The 14,074-nt window shown below is 41.4% G+C and overlaps 1 pseudogene; it reads left to right on the forward strand.

The window, feature by feature from the left end:
- Nucleotides 1-722: 722 nt before the first annotated feature.
- LOC129508643 (rRNA-processing protein FCF1 homolog) lies at nt 723-8,829 on the forward strand (annotated as a pseudogene).
- Nucleotides 8,830-14,074: the final 5,245 nt, after the last annotated feature.

Genomic DNA, 14,074 nt, shown 5'->3' on the forward strand with positions numbered 1-14,074 from the left:
TCTGTAAACCAGTGCAAAAAAACCCCAGGCTGGGTGCCTAGTATGCCCCAGATCCATCTCAGCCCCTCTTCTGCTCCTCTTGATCACAGAGACCTACATTCCCTCTCTCTACTCTTGCATCTCAGTGGTGCCTGCATTTCTTCATGGCCCCACTCCTGCCACATAGACCCTCTCCATGGTCCCAGCTCACCACAGTCTCAACATCTACAGGATGACCTGGTTTTGGCTATGACCACACACCCCTGTTCCTGATGTCTCAATGGGCCCTGGTGTGTTTCTGGCTTCCTGCTGGGGCTAATTTCTGCTTTCTCCACTGTCCCCTGTTGAATTCCCCTGCACTCCTGTCACCTGATCAGCGAATTCTCTGTATTACATTCCTCTATTCAAAGACCTAGAGAGATTTCTGTTTTCCTGGACCAACTGTGGCTGTCACCATGTGCTTTTTGAACCATCTTGCCTAGACAAAGGGAAGAGGCTTTTGTTCCTCTGTTTTTCTCTGCCCCTCTCAGCACTGAGGAGACCAGAGTTCATTTCTTTTCTTTAAAAAAAAGAAAATCTGTATTTGTTCCGATTATAGAAGTTATATGTTAGTGAGAGAGCCCTGAGCAACAGCCCTGAGACCCTCCATTCTGACTGTGGGAACCACCCCTCCTTCCCCTAAATTGTCAGCTCTGTCAAGGGGAATCAGATAAACATCTATAGCCTATAGTTCTTGCTCCTAGATGCCCACAATCATCCCCTGGGAGCCAGGCTGCAAATCCTTCCTGGTGAAGTTATGGCATCAGTTCACCAAACTAGAGCTGTACCTGGAAACACATGGACACATTCAATCAGGCCCTGACAGCAGAAGCTGTGAGTGTAAGAGGGATCCTGCATGAACACTTCAAATGCCATTTGCTAAGATGGGAATTTTGTCTGACAGGATCTCCAGGGAGCCCAAGAGGGGATGGGGTGGTGAGGAAAAGAGCAGACATCTGATGTAAATCAGCCCTGTAACCCTGGAGACCCATGGGGTTGGTACATTCAGCAAACAAGGAAGCCTTCTTTCCTTTGTTATATTTATTTCTTCTAATGTGTTACTTTTTGACACTATAGTTATTATACTTTGTCAAAAAAAAGGAATATTACATTTGAAGGGGGAATTCAGTGGTTCTCTAGTGGAAGGGGAATGGAAAATGATGTTGGCAGAAGAAAATCTCCACTTAAAATTTGGCAGGCACTGTTGACGGTGGCTGTCCTGATATTATTGCAATGCTTCTTTCCTGATATTCTGATAGAGGGAATTGAGATAGCCCAGTTCTTTTATTCTTTGTGTCAGAGGAGTGGGAGCTAATTATAAAATATCATTCAATATACTCTCTATTGAAGGATGACAGCCACTGTATTTTCCCCTTCTCAAAATACAGAAGCAACTGATCCATTCCATTGCCTGGCCTGGATATATAAAGTCTTTCTTATGATGCTCAGCTGGAATGCTAACTGATATGTTTCTTAGAGCAACTTCCCTTTGATAAAGTTTTTCCAAATACTAGATGATGCATTCAATGCATTTAAGAATGTGACATGCAGCAGAAAGAGAAACTGGGGCAGAAAGGATCTACTTCCCGCCCTCCAACCCTGAGACTAAATGCTCAGGGGTCATTCTGCTTCTGAGTCCTTGAGGGGAAGGGGCACCATCTTCTCCCAAACTCCAGTCTGGCCAAAGGGAGAACTATGTCCCAAAGTTTAGAAACTAATGCTCTAGCCTGTTTGATAAGGGGAGAGAAAGAACCCCTTCCTTTGTACCCTGGGCATAGTCTGGGAAGAGGAAGATGGACATAAGGGTCAGCTAGTAGCTGACACAGTAATGAAAAGGCCCACATTTATTCCCTTCCTAGTGATACACTGTTTCGTTTCTGGAAATTATCATTTATCATTGGGAAGTGCATGTGTGTATGTGTGTGTGTGTGTGTGTGTGCATGTATTGGGTGTGGGGGCATTATTGCCCAAAGACTGTGGCAGGGAACTGAGGGAAAGCAGAGCAGAGTGCTCCCCCTGGCCCCCATCAAATCCATGCATGGTGGCACTGGTGTAGGTGGAGAGCACCAATGGAAGAGCTGAAGGCCATGGGGAGCTGTGAACCATACAACAAGGTATTACCAATGTGACTGAATGGAGCAGGGCTTGTGTGAGACCAACAACTCCTCTTTCAAAACAGGATGAACAATGAGCTCTTGTTGGTGAGGCCAATATACTGTCATCACAAATGCTTCCAAGGTTTAATGAAGGATTGTTCTAGATGTACCCACTCCTTATGATTTTGTGATTGGTCAGTAGACATTTCCCCCTAAAACCTATGCTATTAAAAAAAAAAAGTGAGTTAATATAATAAGTAACTACTGAAGGGAAAAGTCCCACTCCACAAGTGGCAGAACATTATTTGGAAATTTTGGAGTGTGGTGAAGTAAAGCCTTAAAAGACTTCAATTTATGATGGAATATCATGAGGGAGATTTATGCTTTGAACTAGGAAACACCAACAACAAATTTAAATCTCATTCATAGGATTTATTAAGAACTTTATCCTAGGGCTAATAGCCTAAAACTAGTCCAGTAATGAAATGGTCACCCATCCACACAAGATAGACATTTCATAGTTGAGTGAGACACGAGCATCAACCACTTAGATTGCCTGTCAGCACGGAATGCTGTGCCAGATGATGACTTTTCAGTTGCCAGTTGTGGGAAAGACTGATGGCTTTTGGGGAAGAGGAGAAAGATTCAAAGCAATTAGGACAACAGGAAGCACTTGAGGAGCTCAGGGCAAGGACTTTTTACCAATTCACGTGGAAGTCTTTTAATATTTTGGCTATCTGAATGCCCATACTGTTGCAAAGCATCTTGGCCATGCATCCATCCATCCATCCATCCATCCATTCATCCATCCATCCACCCATCTATCCATCTACTTACCCACCCATCCATTCACCCATATACTCAGTATTCCATCTAGCTATTCAACAAGCATATCCTGAGGACATTTCCTTGGGGGATAGGTATCAGACTGGATATACAGATGATTTGGAATGACTGCTATCCCTGGAGAACTCACACGTTATTCTTGTTACTTATGGGAAGGATGCGTTTTAGCTGCTGCCATTGTGATGATAGTGAGATGTCATAGAATAACAAATTAAATAAATTTACAAAATTTCAGAGATTATGTTTATCATTTTATAATTGAAATAAAGTTTGTATTTTTTTGCTCATTCCTCATTGTAATTCTACAAACAAAAACACTGAGACACAAAACACTTATGTGGCAGCCAGATGGGGACAAAGCCAGGAATCTGGCCAGTGGGTTTTTCATCAAGGGTGGAAACACTTTGTTAAGTGATTGCAGTTTCAAAGTATAGATTCCATTTCTATCTTAGCATTGACATTGTCCAACAAACTATACAGCCAGGAGTAGATGATCTGGTTTATTGTGGTTGAGGTGGTACTCTGACTCTACAATTAGCCAGTGTTGGGCTTTCTGCTGGTTTGATAGAGTAAAAAGGAAGGAGGAGTCTGTTGAGATTCAAGAGTCCCCTGTGGTTGGAATAATAAATTTTCATATAAAATACAATTAATTCAACACACTCAAATGAATCAAGTGCTTCTCATTTTCTTTCAAGAACCTATTGAATCAAGACAAATGTCTCATTGTTCCCACTGGGGTTTACTATCTTACTTTTCATGAAACCAGTATGAGTACTTACTTTTCAGTCATGTAGGTCTTTCTATACTTGACTCTGACAGACTCTGATGAAGGGATTGCCTTTGGCTTTGGCAGTGAATGGAGAAACATATTGTTGTCAAATGGAAGAATGCCTCTCGGAAGTTGGTTAAGTTTGAGTCAATTTTTAAAGTCCATAAGGAACAGCCTATACGGTATTTGTAAGAAGAAAATAAGATTTACTGTCCTTCTCTCTTCCCTGAACATCACAGAAGGTTTGGGCTACAGAGGAAGTAACTGCAAGATGCATGACCTATCCTCAGGAGATTTATGACCAGGGTCTGCCTGGCAGTGATTTAGGCTAAAATCACCTGGTTGAAAAGCATAAAAGTTCACTTTTGGGTTATTGGTCATTCAAAGGGTGAAACAAAACAAAACAAAACAAAAGGGTGAAACAATAACCAATAATTATTACTCCCCAATCACGTCTGCTTGAAATGGGTCAGCACCTCCTGTACCCAGAGTGAGGGCAGGTGTATCTTTCTTCCAAAAATCAAATAGGCTCCTCTATCGTTTATGATGGCTGAAACCACAGGAGGCTCTATGGACAGAGTAGATTGTTCATGCACATATATCAGAGGTTTTCATATGCCTGTCGGAGATATTTACTGAGAAGAGATCCTGGGGAGCCTACACTTGACCCTGTGAGCCAGGAGTGGACCCTGAATAGGGATGGGCTGTGGAAGGAAGATAGAACATCATGGTCTAGTCCTGGAAAGCAGCATCTGAAAGAGGTGGAGCCAGACTCAAGAAGAGAGTGGTTAGACAGGCCCTGTCTGCTGCATGTATGTGACCTCCTGGCCACCTCAGGCCCCTCTGGTCTCTACCTGCCCTTTTTCCTCAGCAGGTCCTGGTGAGAAAACTCTCCCACATTCTGCTACCTCCTCCACGTGGAATCCCATAAAGTTGGGGCTTCCTACATATATAACCTTGGAAGGATTCAGAAAGCCAGCATAGCAATTTAGCTATTACAAAGCACTTATGTGAGTTGTCTATTGCTGAATTAAAAACCACCTGAAAACTTAGAAACAACTATGTTCCTTGTCCATGATTCTGTGTATAAGAAAGTGAGAATTGGCACCAAGAGCCAACAGCTGGTAGTCTGCTGGCAGCTGTAGTGTTCTGGAGTGTATATAAGCAATTTTAATGGCATATAAACAATATTCAGACAAGGCCATTCTTTGGCCATGATGGAATAAGATAGAGACAAAATTATTTTGTGATCATGCCTGAAACAATACAGAGGCAAGGACATCCTGCAACTCAAAAATAATGAAACCTCCTCTTCCGGCTAATACAAATTACCCCTGACAACTTTCATCTCACTTTAATCCTCCTGCTTTGTAGATAAAAATTACCAAGAGGTCAAGTCACCAAGTTGCCCCTACTTTCTGACAGCACCGGATCAGAAACTCTGCCTCTGCTTCTCTAACCCCTTCATGAAATCACCCAACCCCAGCAGACACCCAAATCCTTTAATAGGTCCACCCAACTTTCCCTTCCTGGTCCCTCTGGTGTACACTCTACTCTCCCTTTCTGCAGTATATTTAAATTAAGCTAAATTTGTTTGACTACAAGTGTATTTCTGGTGGTCTTTGATATGTGGGTCAGTCATTTGGGCTGGGTCAGTCATTTGGGCTGGGCTCAGTTAGCTGGTTCTTCTGCACCTGAAGTCTCTTATTATATGGCTACAGTCATCTGACAGCTCAGTGAGGATGAGATGTCTAAGATGGCCTCACTCACATGGCTGGTGATTGGGCTGGCTGACCACTAAGGCACATATCTCCAGCAGGCTAGTCCAGGCATCTTTACATGGTAAACTTGAGTGGTATTAGAAGGCAGTCCCAATGCATAGTACATTTTAAGTCTCTGCCCAAATTATGTTTGCTAATGTGCTATCATTCAAAGTGATTCACATGGCTAATCCCAGAATCAATGTGGGAGGGGACCAGCAATGGTGTAGATACAAGAAGTGATTGGAGGCCCACTTTTATAACAAACTACCATAGTGCTGAATACACAGTTTCACTCAATTCTCATAAATGAAGACATTGTAATCCTAACTTTACTGGTGAGAAAATTCATATTTAGAGATGTTTGAGTCTTGAGTAAGGCCATAAATCTAATAAATATAGGGCCAAAGTATTGAGTCATACTTCAAAGTTTCTCTCCCCAAACCCTCAGGGTTTATTTGCCATTTGAGTGCAGATGTGCTGTCAATTTTGTGACAAAAGGTGATACTTTGCTGCCACCTTGGTTGAGGGCCCTTAAAGTGTATTTTGTGACTGATTTCTTTCATTTAGCATGATATTTTCAGGTGCATTCATTCTTTTTTTATGGCCAAATAATATTTCACTAAAATGAATATACCATATTTTGCTTATTCATTCATTGGGTGATGGGCATTTGAGTTGAAGCTTCTTCTCCCAGAAGGAAAAAGGTCAGTGAGTTAAATTATGAACTTTATATAAGAAATTCATGCCAACCCGGTATGCATTTTACTGGGGAATTGGGTGGTTGGGCTCAAACATCTCAATCTACAAACTGCTCTCTTTTATGTTGAGGAAGAGAAGACACATGCCCCAGGTGGCAAAGATAAAGTGAGGGAATCATGAAGGGCCTCAATGCATTGAGCCTCTCCCAGGACCATTGGAACAGTCTTGCTACCATGTTGAAGAGTTCTCCCCCAGGACCCTGTCTGGGGCCAGAGTTCTTACTGTAGGGCATAATGTTATTGCTGAAACATCTGGACAGCAGCTTATTTTATCAATCAGGGATTTCTTCTGTCACCAGATTACTAACTGGTACCCTAACACAGCTAGGAAAAGATTCCCTAAAAATATAGATTTGACCAATTTCTGATTTTTTTAGTTAAACAGAAAAGGCCTAGAATGAGGGTTGAAAAGGAGGAGAGCAAATTATCTTTTTTCAAAGCTACTCCATGGCAGACAGCAGGATGTGTCAGGTGCCTGGGACAACTGGCAGAGCTACAGAAACTAGATTTGGTTCTTAGACAAAGACCATACCGAACAAAACAATGCACATTTACAAATATGTTGCTGGAACTGATTGTAAAAAGCAGCAATGAAAATGGCTGTCAGGACATGTTCTGAGACCTGCTCTAGATGCGCAGGGTTCCTGAGAGTCCACCTGCCCCCCCCAACCAGGGTTCCCCAGGGGCATCTGAGAGTGCCTAGGAATCTACCCTCTTCACAGAGCTCTGGGTCGTCTGAGCACTCCATTTTCAGAAACATTGTCCTAGAAGCCACTTTGTTCTCTCCTGATTTCAATGTTCATTTCTGAAGGTGGAAGTCACAGGAAAAAGGACATTGGAAAAAGGAGACTGCCCTGGAATCTTCAGGAGAGGAATGGATTAGTCCTCCCCTAACTGGAAAATTTAATTGACAGCCCATTTAGGTCAATGAAAAGAATATTTTAATATCCGTTCAACTTATTTGAGTTGAGAAACCCTCCAGGGAGGCAGAACCACATCATTTCTACTAGAAACAAATGGATATTCACAGGTTGACTATGTTATGTTGTATTAGTCAGGGTTCCTCTATAGAGCCAATAGGATATATATGTAAAGAGATTTATTATAGGGAATTGGCTAATGTGACCATGGAGGCTGCTTCTGAGTCTCAAGCAAGACACATGGTGGTGTGTGTTACATGTTACACATGTAACTTCCAGGCCAAGTCTGAATCCAAAGGCAGGAGAAGTCCATGTCCCAACTCAGACAGGTAGAGAGAGAATGAATTCTCCGTTATTCAGCCTTTTTGCTATACCCTCTACCCATATCGGGGAGGGCAATTGGGGTTACTCAAGCCTACTGATTCAAATGCCAATCTCATCCAGAAACACCCTCAGCCACACACCCAGAATTATTTTTTAAAAATATTTTATTTATGTATTCATGAGAGACACACAGAGAGACAGAGGCAGAGACACAGGCAGAGGGAGAAGCAGGCTCCCTGCAGGGAGTCCGATGTGAGACTCGGTCCCAGGACTCCGGAATTATGCCCTGAGCCAAAGGCAGGTGCTCAACCGCTGAGCCACCCAGGCACCCCCCAGAACTATTTTTAACTGACTATCTCTGGGCATCCCATAGCCTAGTTAAATTAACACATAAAATGAATCAATACATAAATACATACATTTTTTTCATATTTTTTCACATTTTAAAATAAAAAGGGATCTAAATGTATTCTATTACTCTTAATTAAACTTGATGAAGGACCCCCTCATTAACCTGTATTTTTTCTTGGGCTTGCTGGCTTAGTGCCCTTCCTCTATCCCACCATCATGACACTGTATTATAACACTCTGGCTTCTTGACATGCTTTGATTATTAGACTGTGACTTCCCAAAGCTGGAAATCTGGTCTATGTTGCTTATCCAGCACCGTCAGCCTGAGATGGTGCCCAGCCCGGGGAGAGTGGGCAATAAACTTTTTTAAATTGAACTTGAGGATTCCGAAGAAACAAGAGTGCGGTCGTGAACATGGGGAGCAAAAGAAAGCAAAAAGTATGCGACCAATGAAGCGATGCTTAGTCTCCGAGATCAGAGGCTTAAGAAAAGGATAGATTAAACCCTCAAAAGAAAGAAAAGAAAGATCCCATGCACTCAAGAAAGAGAAGTCCCCAACATCTTCCTGCTTATTCTTCCAATAAACACACAGCTGGCCCACCTTACCACCTCCTGGGTGATACCACTTTATTCAACTTTTCCATTAAAGCCAAACTTGACTTAGTACAGTCAATGATGGACTGGCTGTATGCCAGTGTATCCCTGTGTAAAACTTGACTGTGTAATGGCTGAAAGTGAAGAAACTGGGCAAAAGTATCGAGTGGCTCAAGGCAATTGCCAAGGATCCGAGATTTGAACGATTGCCATGCACACACAAAGTAACCTATGCAGATGACTGCTTAAGTAAAGAGAGTAACTCAGTCCAAGTGTTACATTGTGGCCACAGTTGAACCGGACCTTAAACGAAGGATCCGGAAATCCCCTGAGTTCCCATCATGTACAGTTTCTAACCATAAGTTTACAACATATGAGCGGAGCCGATGATTATGAGACCGCCTCGGCTCTAATTCTTAAAAGATAGTTTTTCTGTCTTCTTATACCAACTTTTTCCTGTTGCCAGTTCATATTAGCATAATCTATAGTGAGAATATTCTTCCTTACCCATTTGATACTGTTACGAGCTGGAGTATGGTTAAATATATTCATTTTTGATGTTTTGAAAATCAGTATTTTTATCATTTTTAGTATTGTTGCTTCTTTCTATAAATCAGAATATTGTATAAATTAAAAAAAAAAAATGAACTTGATACTTGCCCATGATACTGATATGTAGAGCTGGTTTCCCAGCCCCTACCAAATCTCTGGTAGAACAGCTTTATGGCATTGTTTAAGCTTGGTTTGACAAATTATTATGAAATACTAAGAGAAATTATTGACATTTTTATGACCAAGAAAGCATTAGAATGAAAGGAGACTATAAAATAAAATTGTAGCAAATGACTAGTAGAAGAGGCTCAAGTTAATAAACAATCTTTCTATCATTGTTTTATTCTGGTGAATTGGGGCAGCAGCTGCTGATTTACAACAGGCTCATTCTGACCAAATCTAGCTCAGTTTGTGATAAAGAAAAATAACTCAATATTAAATACAAAATATAGTTGTTGTTTTTTTCACCAAATGTCATTGAGGCATTTAGAATAATGTCAAAATACCTTTCATGGATGATTTTTCTCCAGTAAATTTTTAATCACACCAAATATGCAACAAACAAAATGCAGTTATTTCCTCTATAATTAAATTGACTAAACTCACAAGTTCATCACATTAATTAAAAGAGCAATCACCCAGTTGTAAAATTGCAAATAGCTGACTTCCTCTTGGGCTTCAGATGATAGCTTTTATTAGTTCATATATTTAAACATTATACAGGCTATCATTTGCCCTGAACTGTTTCAAATTTGTTAATTTTTCAGCAAATTCTTTGTTAGAAAAAATTGGAAATATAAGTAAAATCTGGCCTTTGTCTGAAGGCCATGGTCAGACCTGGTGTAGCCTTTTTTTAGTCAAATGTCAACCATGTCACTATAAATAAAGCTAGTTACCAACTTCAAAGTAATAGTTAACCTTGAACTTTCAGAGAAAAGTATCTTGATTTTAACCTATTTAAGCCGGGATATAAATGATTTCAGGACATAATGGTGCAAAAACCCAATATTCCCAGAGACTGATTATATTTGACTCTATAGACCCAGTGATAATACAACATAATTAAACACATGAGGCACAAGTGTCTTTGAAATACATTATCTGCAGGGTGGATAAAGAGAAAAGAAATGGGATTCCTTTTTTAAAAATGGGATTTTAAAAATGTAAATCTGGTTTTAAAATGTTTGGCTAAATCGTTCTCTTATCTCTCCCTCAAATCCCACATGAAGTCCATTTTCATAGACTCAGATTTGGAAGCTGTTGAGGCTAATTCCCGACTCAGCGCTGGAATCTGCTTTGTGTTATTCTAAGCTCAGGGAGCCTCTCAAAGCACCCCTGCCCTCTCTGTGAAGGGCTGATTGCTGGAAGCGGCTCCCTTGTATTATTAGAGACTTAAACTATGTCACCCTAGTTTCTGCAATCATTAGTTCTTGTTCGACCCTGTTTCTGGAATATGGAAATAGCCCCCTCACCTCTAGAAATAAACCCAAATTCTGCAACTGTTGCTCATGTTATCCATCTCTTAGGCTTCTCTCCAGTCTGGAGAGAATACCATATCCCTGGCTGACTCAAACTTGTCAATACTAGTTTTAAAATGCAAATCACAAATTCAGTTCTACAAAATTTATTGAGTACCATGTACCAGGTATCTGCTAGGAATTGGACATTATAAATAGATCATTTATACATGTATACAGCAATAGCCCTCCAGCAGTTTCTAGTTGGGAATGGAATAATCCTGCACCCCTCTGCACACTTTTCTCTCTGCCCCAGCCCAGTCTCCCTCTCTGGGGGAAGTTACACCTGCAGTTGGGCAGGTCCCAGAGTAGTCAATGGGCCATATTTTCCTGGAGAACCAGCTGGCTGAGCTTTAAGAGATCACCACCCAGGGGCACCTGGCTGATTCAGTCAGTAGAGTGTGTGACTCTTGACCTCAAGGTTGTGAGTTTGAGCCCCATGTTGGGTGTAGAGATTACTTAAAAATAAAATCTTGGAAAAAAAAAAAAGACCACCACCTATTTGTGGTGGTCACCACCTTGCTGTTTTATAACACTGTGAGACTTGGAGCCTAGTGACTGGCTAGCTACCTACTCTTTCCACTTTCAGTATCTACTCTAGTGAGTGGACTCAATGCCCAATTGGGTTCTCTCCATCTCTCTGCCTTCCTCCGTCTCTACCCTGGAGGTGGAGGTGGAAAGTGTAAGAGTCTCACTTTGACTGTAAGCCAAAACTGCATATTCCAACTTAATTACCTTAGTGGGTTCTACTTTGTGAATCAAAGGCATTGGTTCAAATTTAATCTTGGCACTTTATTCTCCTTCTGTTAATGTTCTTAAATTTTTTTTAAATTTATTTATTTATGATAGTCACACAGAGAGAGAGAGGCAGAGACACAGGCAGAGGGAGAAGCAGGCTCCATGCACCGGGAGCCCGATATGGGATTCGATCCCGTATCTCCAGGATCGCGCCCTGGGCCAAAGGCAGGCGCCAAACTGCTGCACCACTCAGGGATCCCTGTTAATGTTCTTTATGCACAGATTTCTTAGTTCTGGCCGCATGAAGAGAAAGCAGAATGAGAAGCATGATACAGGTATTTCTGGGCGCTCCTTATGCCTAATTCTGCCAGAGGAACACCAGAACTTCACCCAGAAATCCCAACACTCAAAAATCAGACGTGATTTAAAAGTATATATATATATATATATATATATATATATTTATTTTATTTTTTTTTTTTTTTTTTTTTTCCATAAGAGCAGAACAAAAACATGGGGTTTTGTGGGTGGCAAATTGGAGGTGGGAGTGGTAAGGCAAGGGGCAGAAAGGACCAGAACTTCCAGTAGGTGCCGCTGGAAGACTATGGAGAGAGGGGATGGAAGAAACATAGCCAGGGAATGGAGAGATCTCATATTTAGTTGAAATATATAAGAGAGTAGGGAAAGGAATGCTGGAAAGGGGCTGGCCGAGATACGGAGAGCTCTATCAGGCCAAGTGATAGTGATCTGGTGGGCAGTCAGGAGCTGCTGGAGGTTGGGGTGTTTGGATATGGAAGTGTGTCCTGCACAGACAGCTTATGGAAGGGCCAGGGAGCAGGGAAAACACTGGGCACCGTGCAACCAAGGAGGAGGCCTCAAGCATAACACCCCTACATGGCAGTCCATGGTGGTGGGTGGTACAACCTCAACTGCCCCCTCGCTGGAGAGCACTGATACAAGCCCGGCTTGCACTCTTTTCAGCTGCCACATCAAAGACTTGGTTGACATGGGGCCTGGTATTGACTGAAGATCACCAGGTCTTTTTTTTTGCAGGCATTCTTTCAAGTCTCCCCACACTCACAATTTATTAGTGATTTGGAAAATGTCTGTGTAAAACCTGACCTTCATCCTTTTGCAAATTAATCTTTTCTAGTGTTAACTTGACATTCCTGACTCCCAAGATAATTCTAAATCTTAACTCTGTTGTCTGTCACTTTATCTCTTCTTCCCAGCTCTGTTTTGTTGGAAAATTGCAGAACCATCAAAGTTTTGCTGAAAATGTTGACAAGGTAAGGGCAAAGACAGGAGCTTTAATTGAAAGCCCCATGAGTAGCCCCGAAGCTGCTGACCAACAGAGTGTAGAAACCTTGCTTCTCTGGAAGCACAACCGCCCATCAGCCCTCACATGACCCTGGGCATTAATCATTTCATTCCATAAAGACCTCACAATCATCAAAGACTGTATTTCCCTGGCTGGCAGACTCTAGTGTGATGAGAGAGAGGTCCATGTGACACTGTCGTTCTGCTACTTCTGCAAAGGCTGCTCTTTCTTATTTTGTCTTAAAGATATTTTCTTTAAAAAAAATGTTTTTAAAGATTTTTTTCAAGTAATCTCTACATCCAACACGGGGCTCAAACTTACAACCCCAAGATCAAGAGCTGCATGCTCTACCAACTGAACCAGTCAGGTGCCCCTATTTTAAAGATGTTTTCGTTTTTCTTATATAAATACAAAAAATAGGATTGCTGGACCATAGTTTTCCACCATGGCTGCACCAAATGAACATTCCCACCAACAGTGCACAAGAGTTCTCTTCTCTCCACATCCTTACCGGCACCGGTTATCTCTTGTCTTTTTTTTTTTTTTTTTTAAGATTATTTATTCATGAGAGGCATACAGAGAGAGGCAGAGACATAGGTAGAGGGATAAGCAGGCTCGTCACAGGGAGCCCAATGTGGGTCTCCATCCCAGGACTTCAGGATCATGACCTGAGCCGTAGGCAGATGCTCAACCACTGAGCAACCCAGGTGTCCTTTGTCTTTTTGATAATAGCCACTCTAAACAGGTGTGAGGGGATATTTCATTTGTTGTTTTTTTTAAAGATTTTATTTATTTATTCATGAGAGACAGAGATAGAGGGAGAGACATAGGCAGAGGATGAAGCAGATGCCGCAGAGGGAGCCCAATGCGGGACTGGATCCCAGAACCCCGGGATCACACTCTGAGCCAAAGACAGATGCTCAACCGCTGAGCCACCCAGGTGTCCCTCATTAAGTTTTGATTAGTATTTCCCTGCTGATGACTGATGTTGAGCACTTTTTCATGTACTCGTTGGCCAATTGTTAGTCTTTTTGGAAAACTATTCTGTTCCCTTGCCCATTTCTTAATCAGATTGCTTTGTTTTATTGTTATTGAGTTGTGTGCATTCTTTATATTTTTTAGATGTTAACATTTTACAATACATGATTGCCAGTGTTTCCTCCCATTCTGTAGATTGCCTTTTCATTTCGTTGATGGTTTCCTTTGCTGTGAAGAAGCTTTTTAGTTTGATGTGGTCTCACTTGTTAATTTTTGCTTTTCTTCACTTTGCTTTGGTATCAAGTCCAAAAAATCATTGCCAAGACCAATGTCAAGAAGCTTACTTCTATGTTTTCTTCTAGGAGTTTTATGGCTCCAGGTACTATTTTTAATTCTTTAGACCATTTTTGAGTTGATTTTTGTGTATGGTGTCAAGTAATGGTCCAGTTAAATTTTTTTTTTTTGCATGTGACTGCTCAATTTGATAGCACCATTTATTGAAGAAACTATACCTTCTCCAATCTATATT

This window comes from Nyctereutes procyonoides, unplaced genomic scaffold, assembly GCF_905146905.1.
Source record: "Nyctereutes procyonoides isolate TBG_1078 unplaced genomic scaffold, NYPRO_anot_genome, whole genome shotgun sequence".
NCBI classification, from domain to species: domain Eukaryota; kingdom Metazoa; phylum Chordata; class Mammalia; order Carnivora; family Canidae; genus Nyctereutes; species Nyctereutes procyonoides.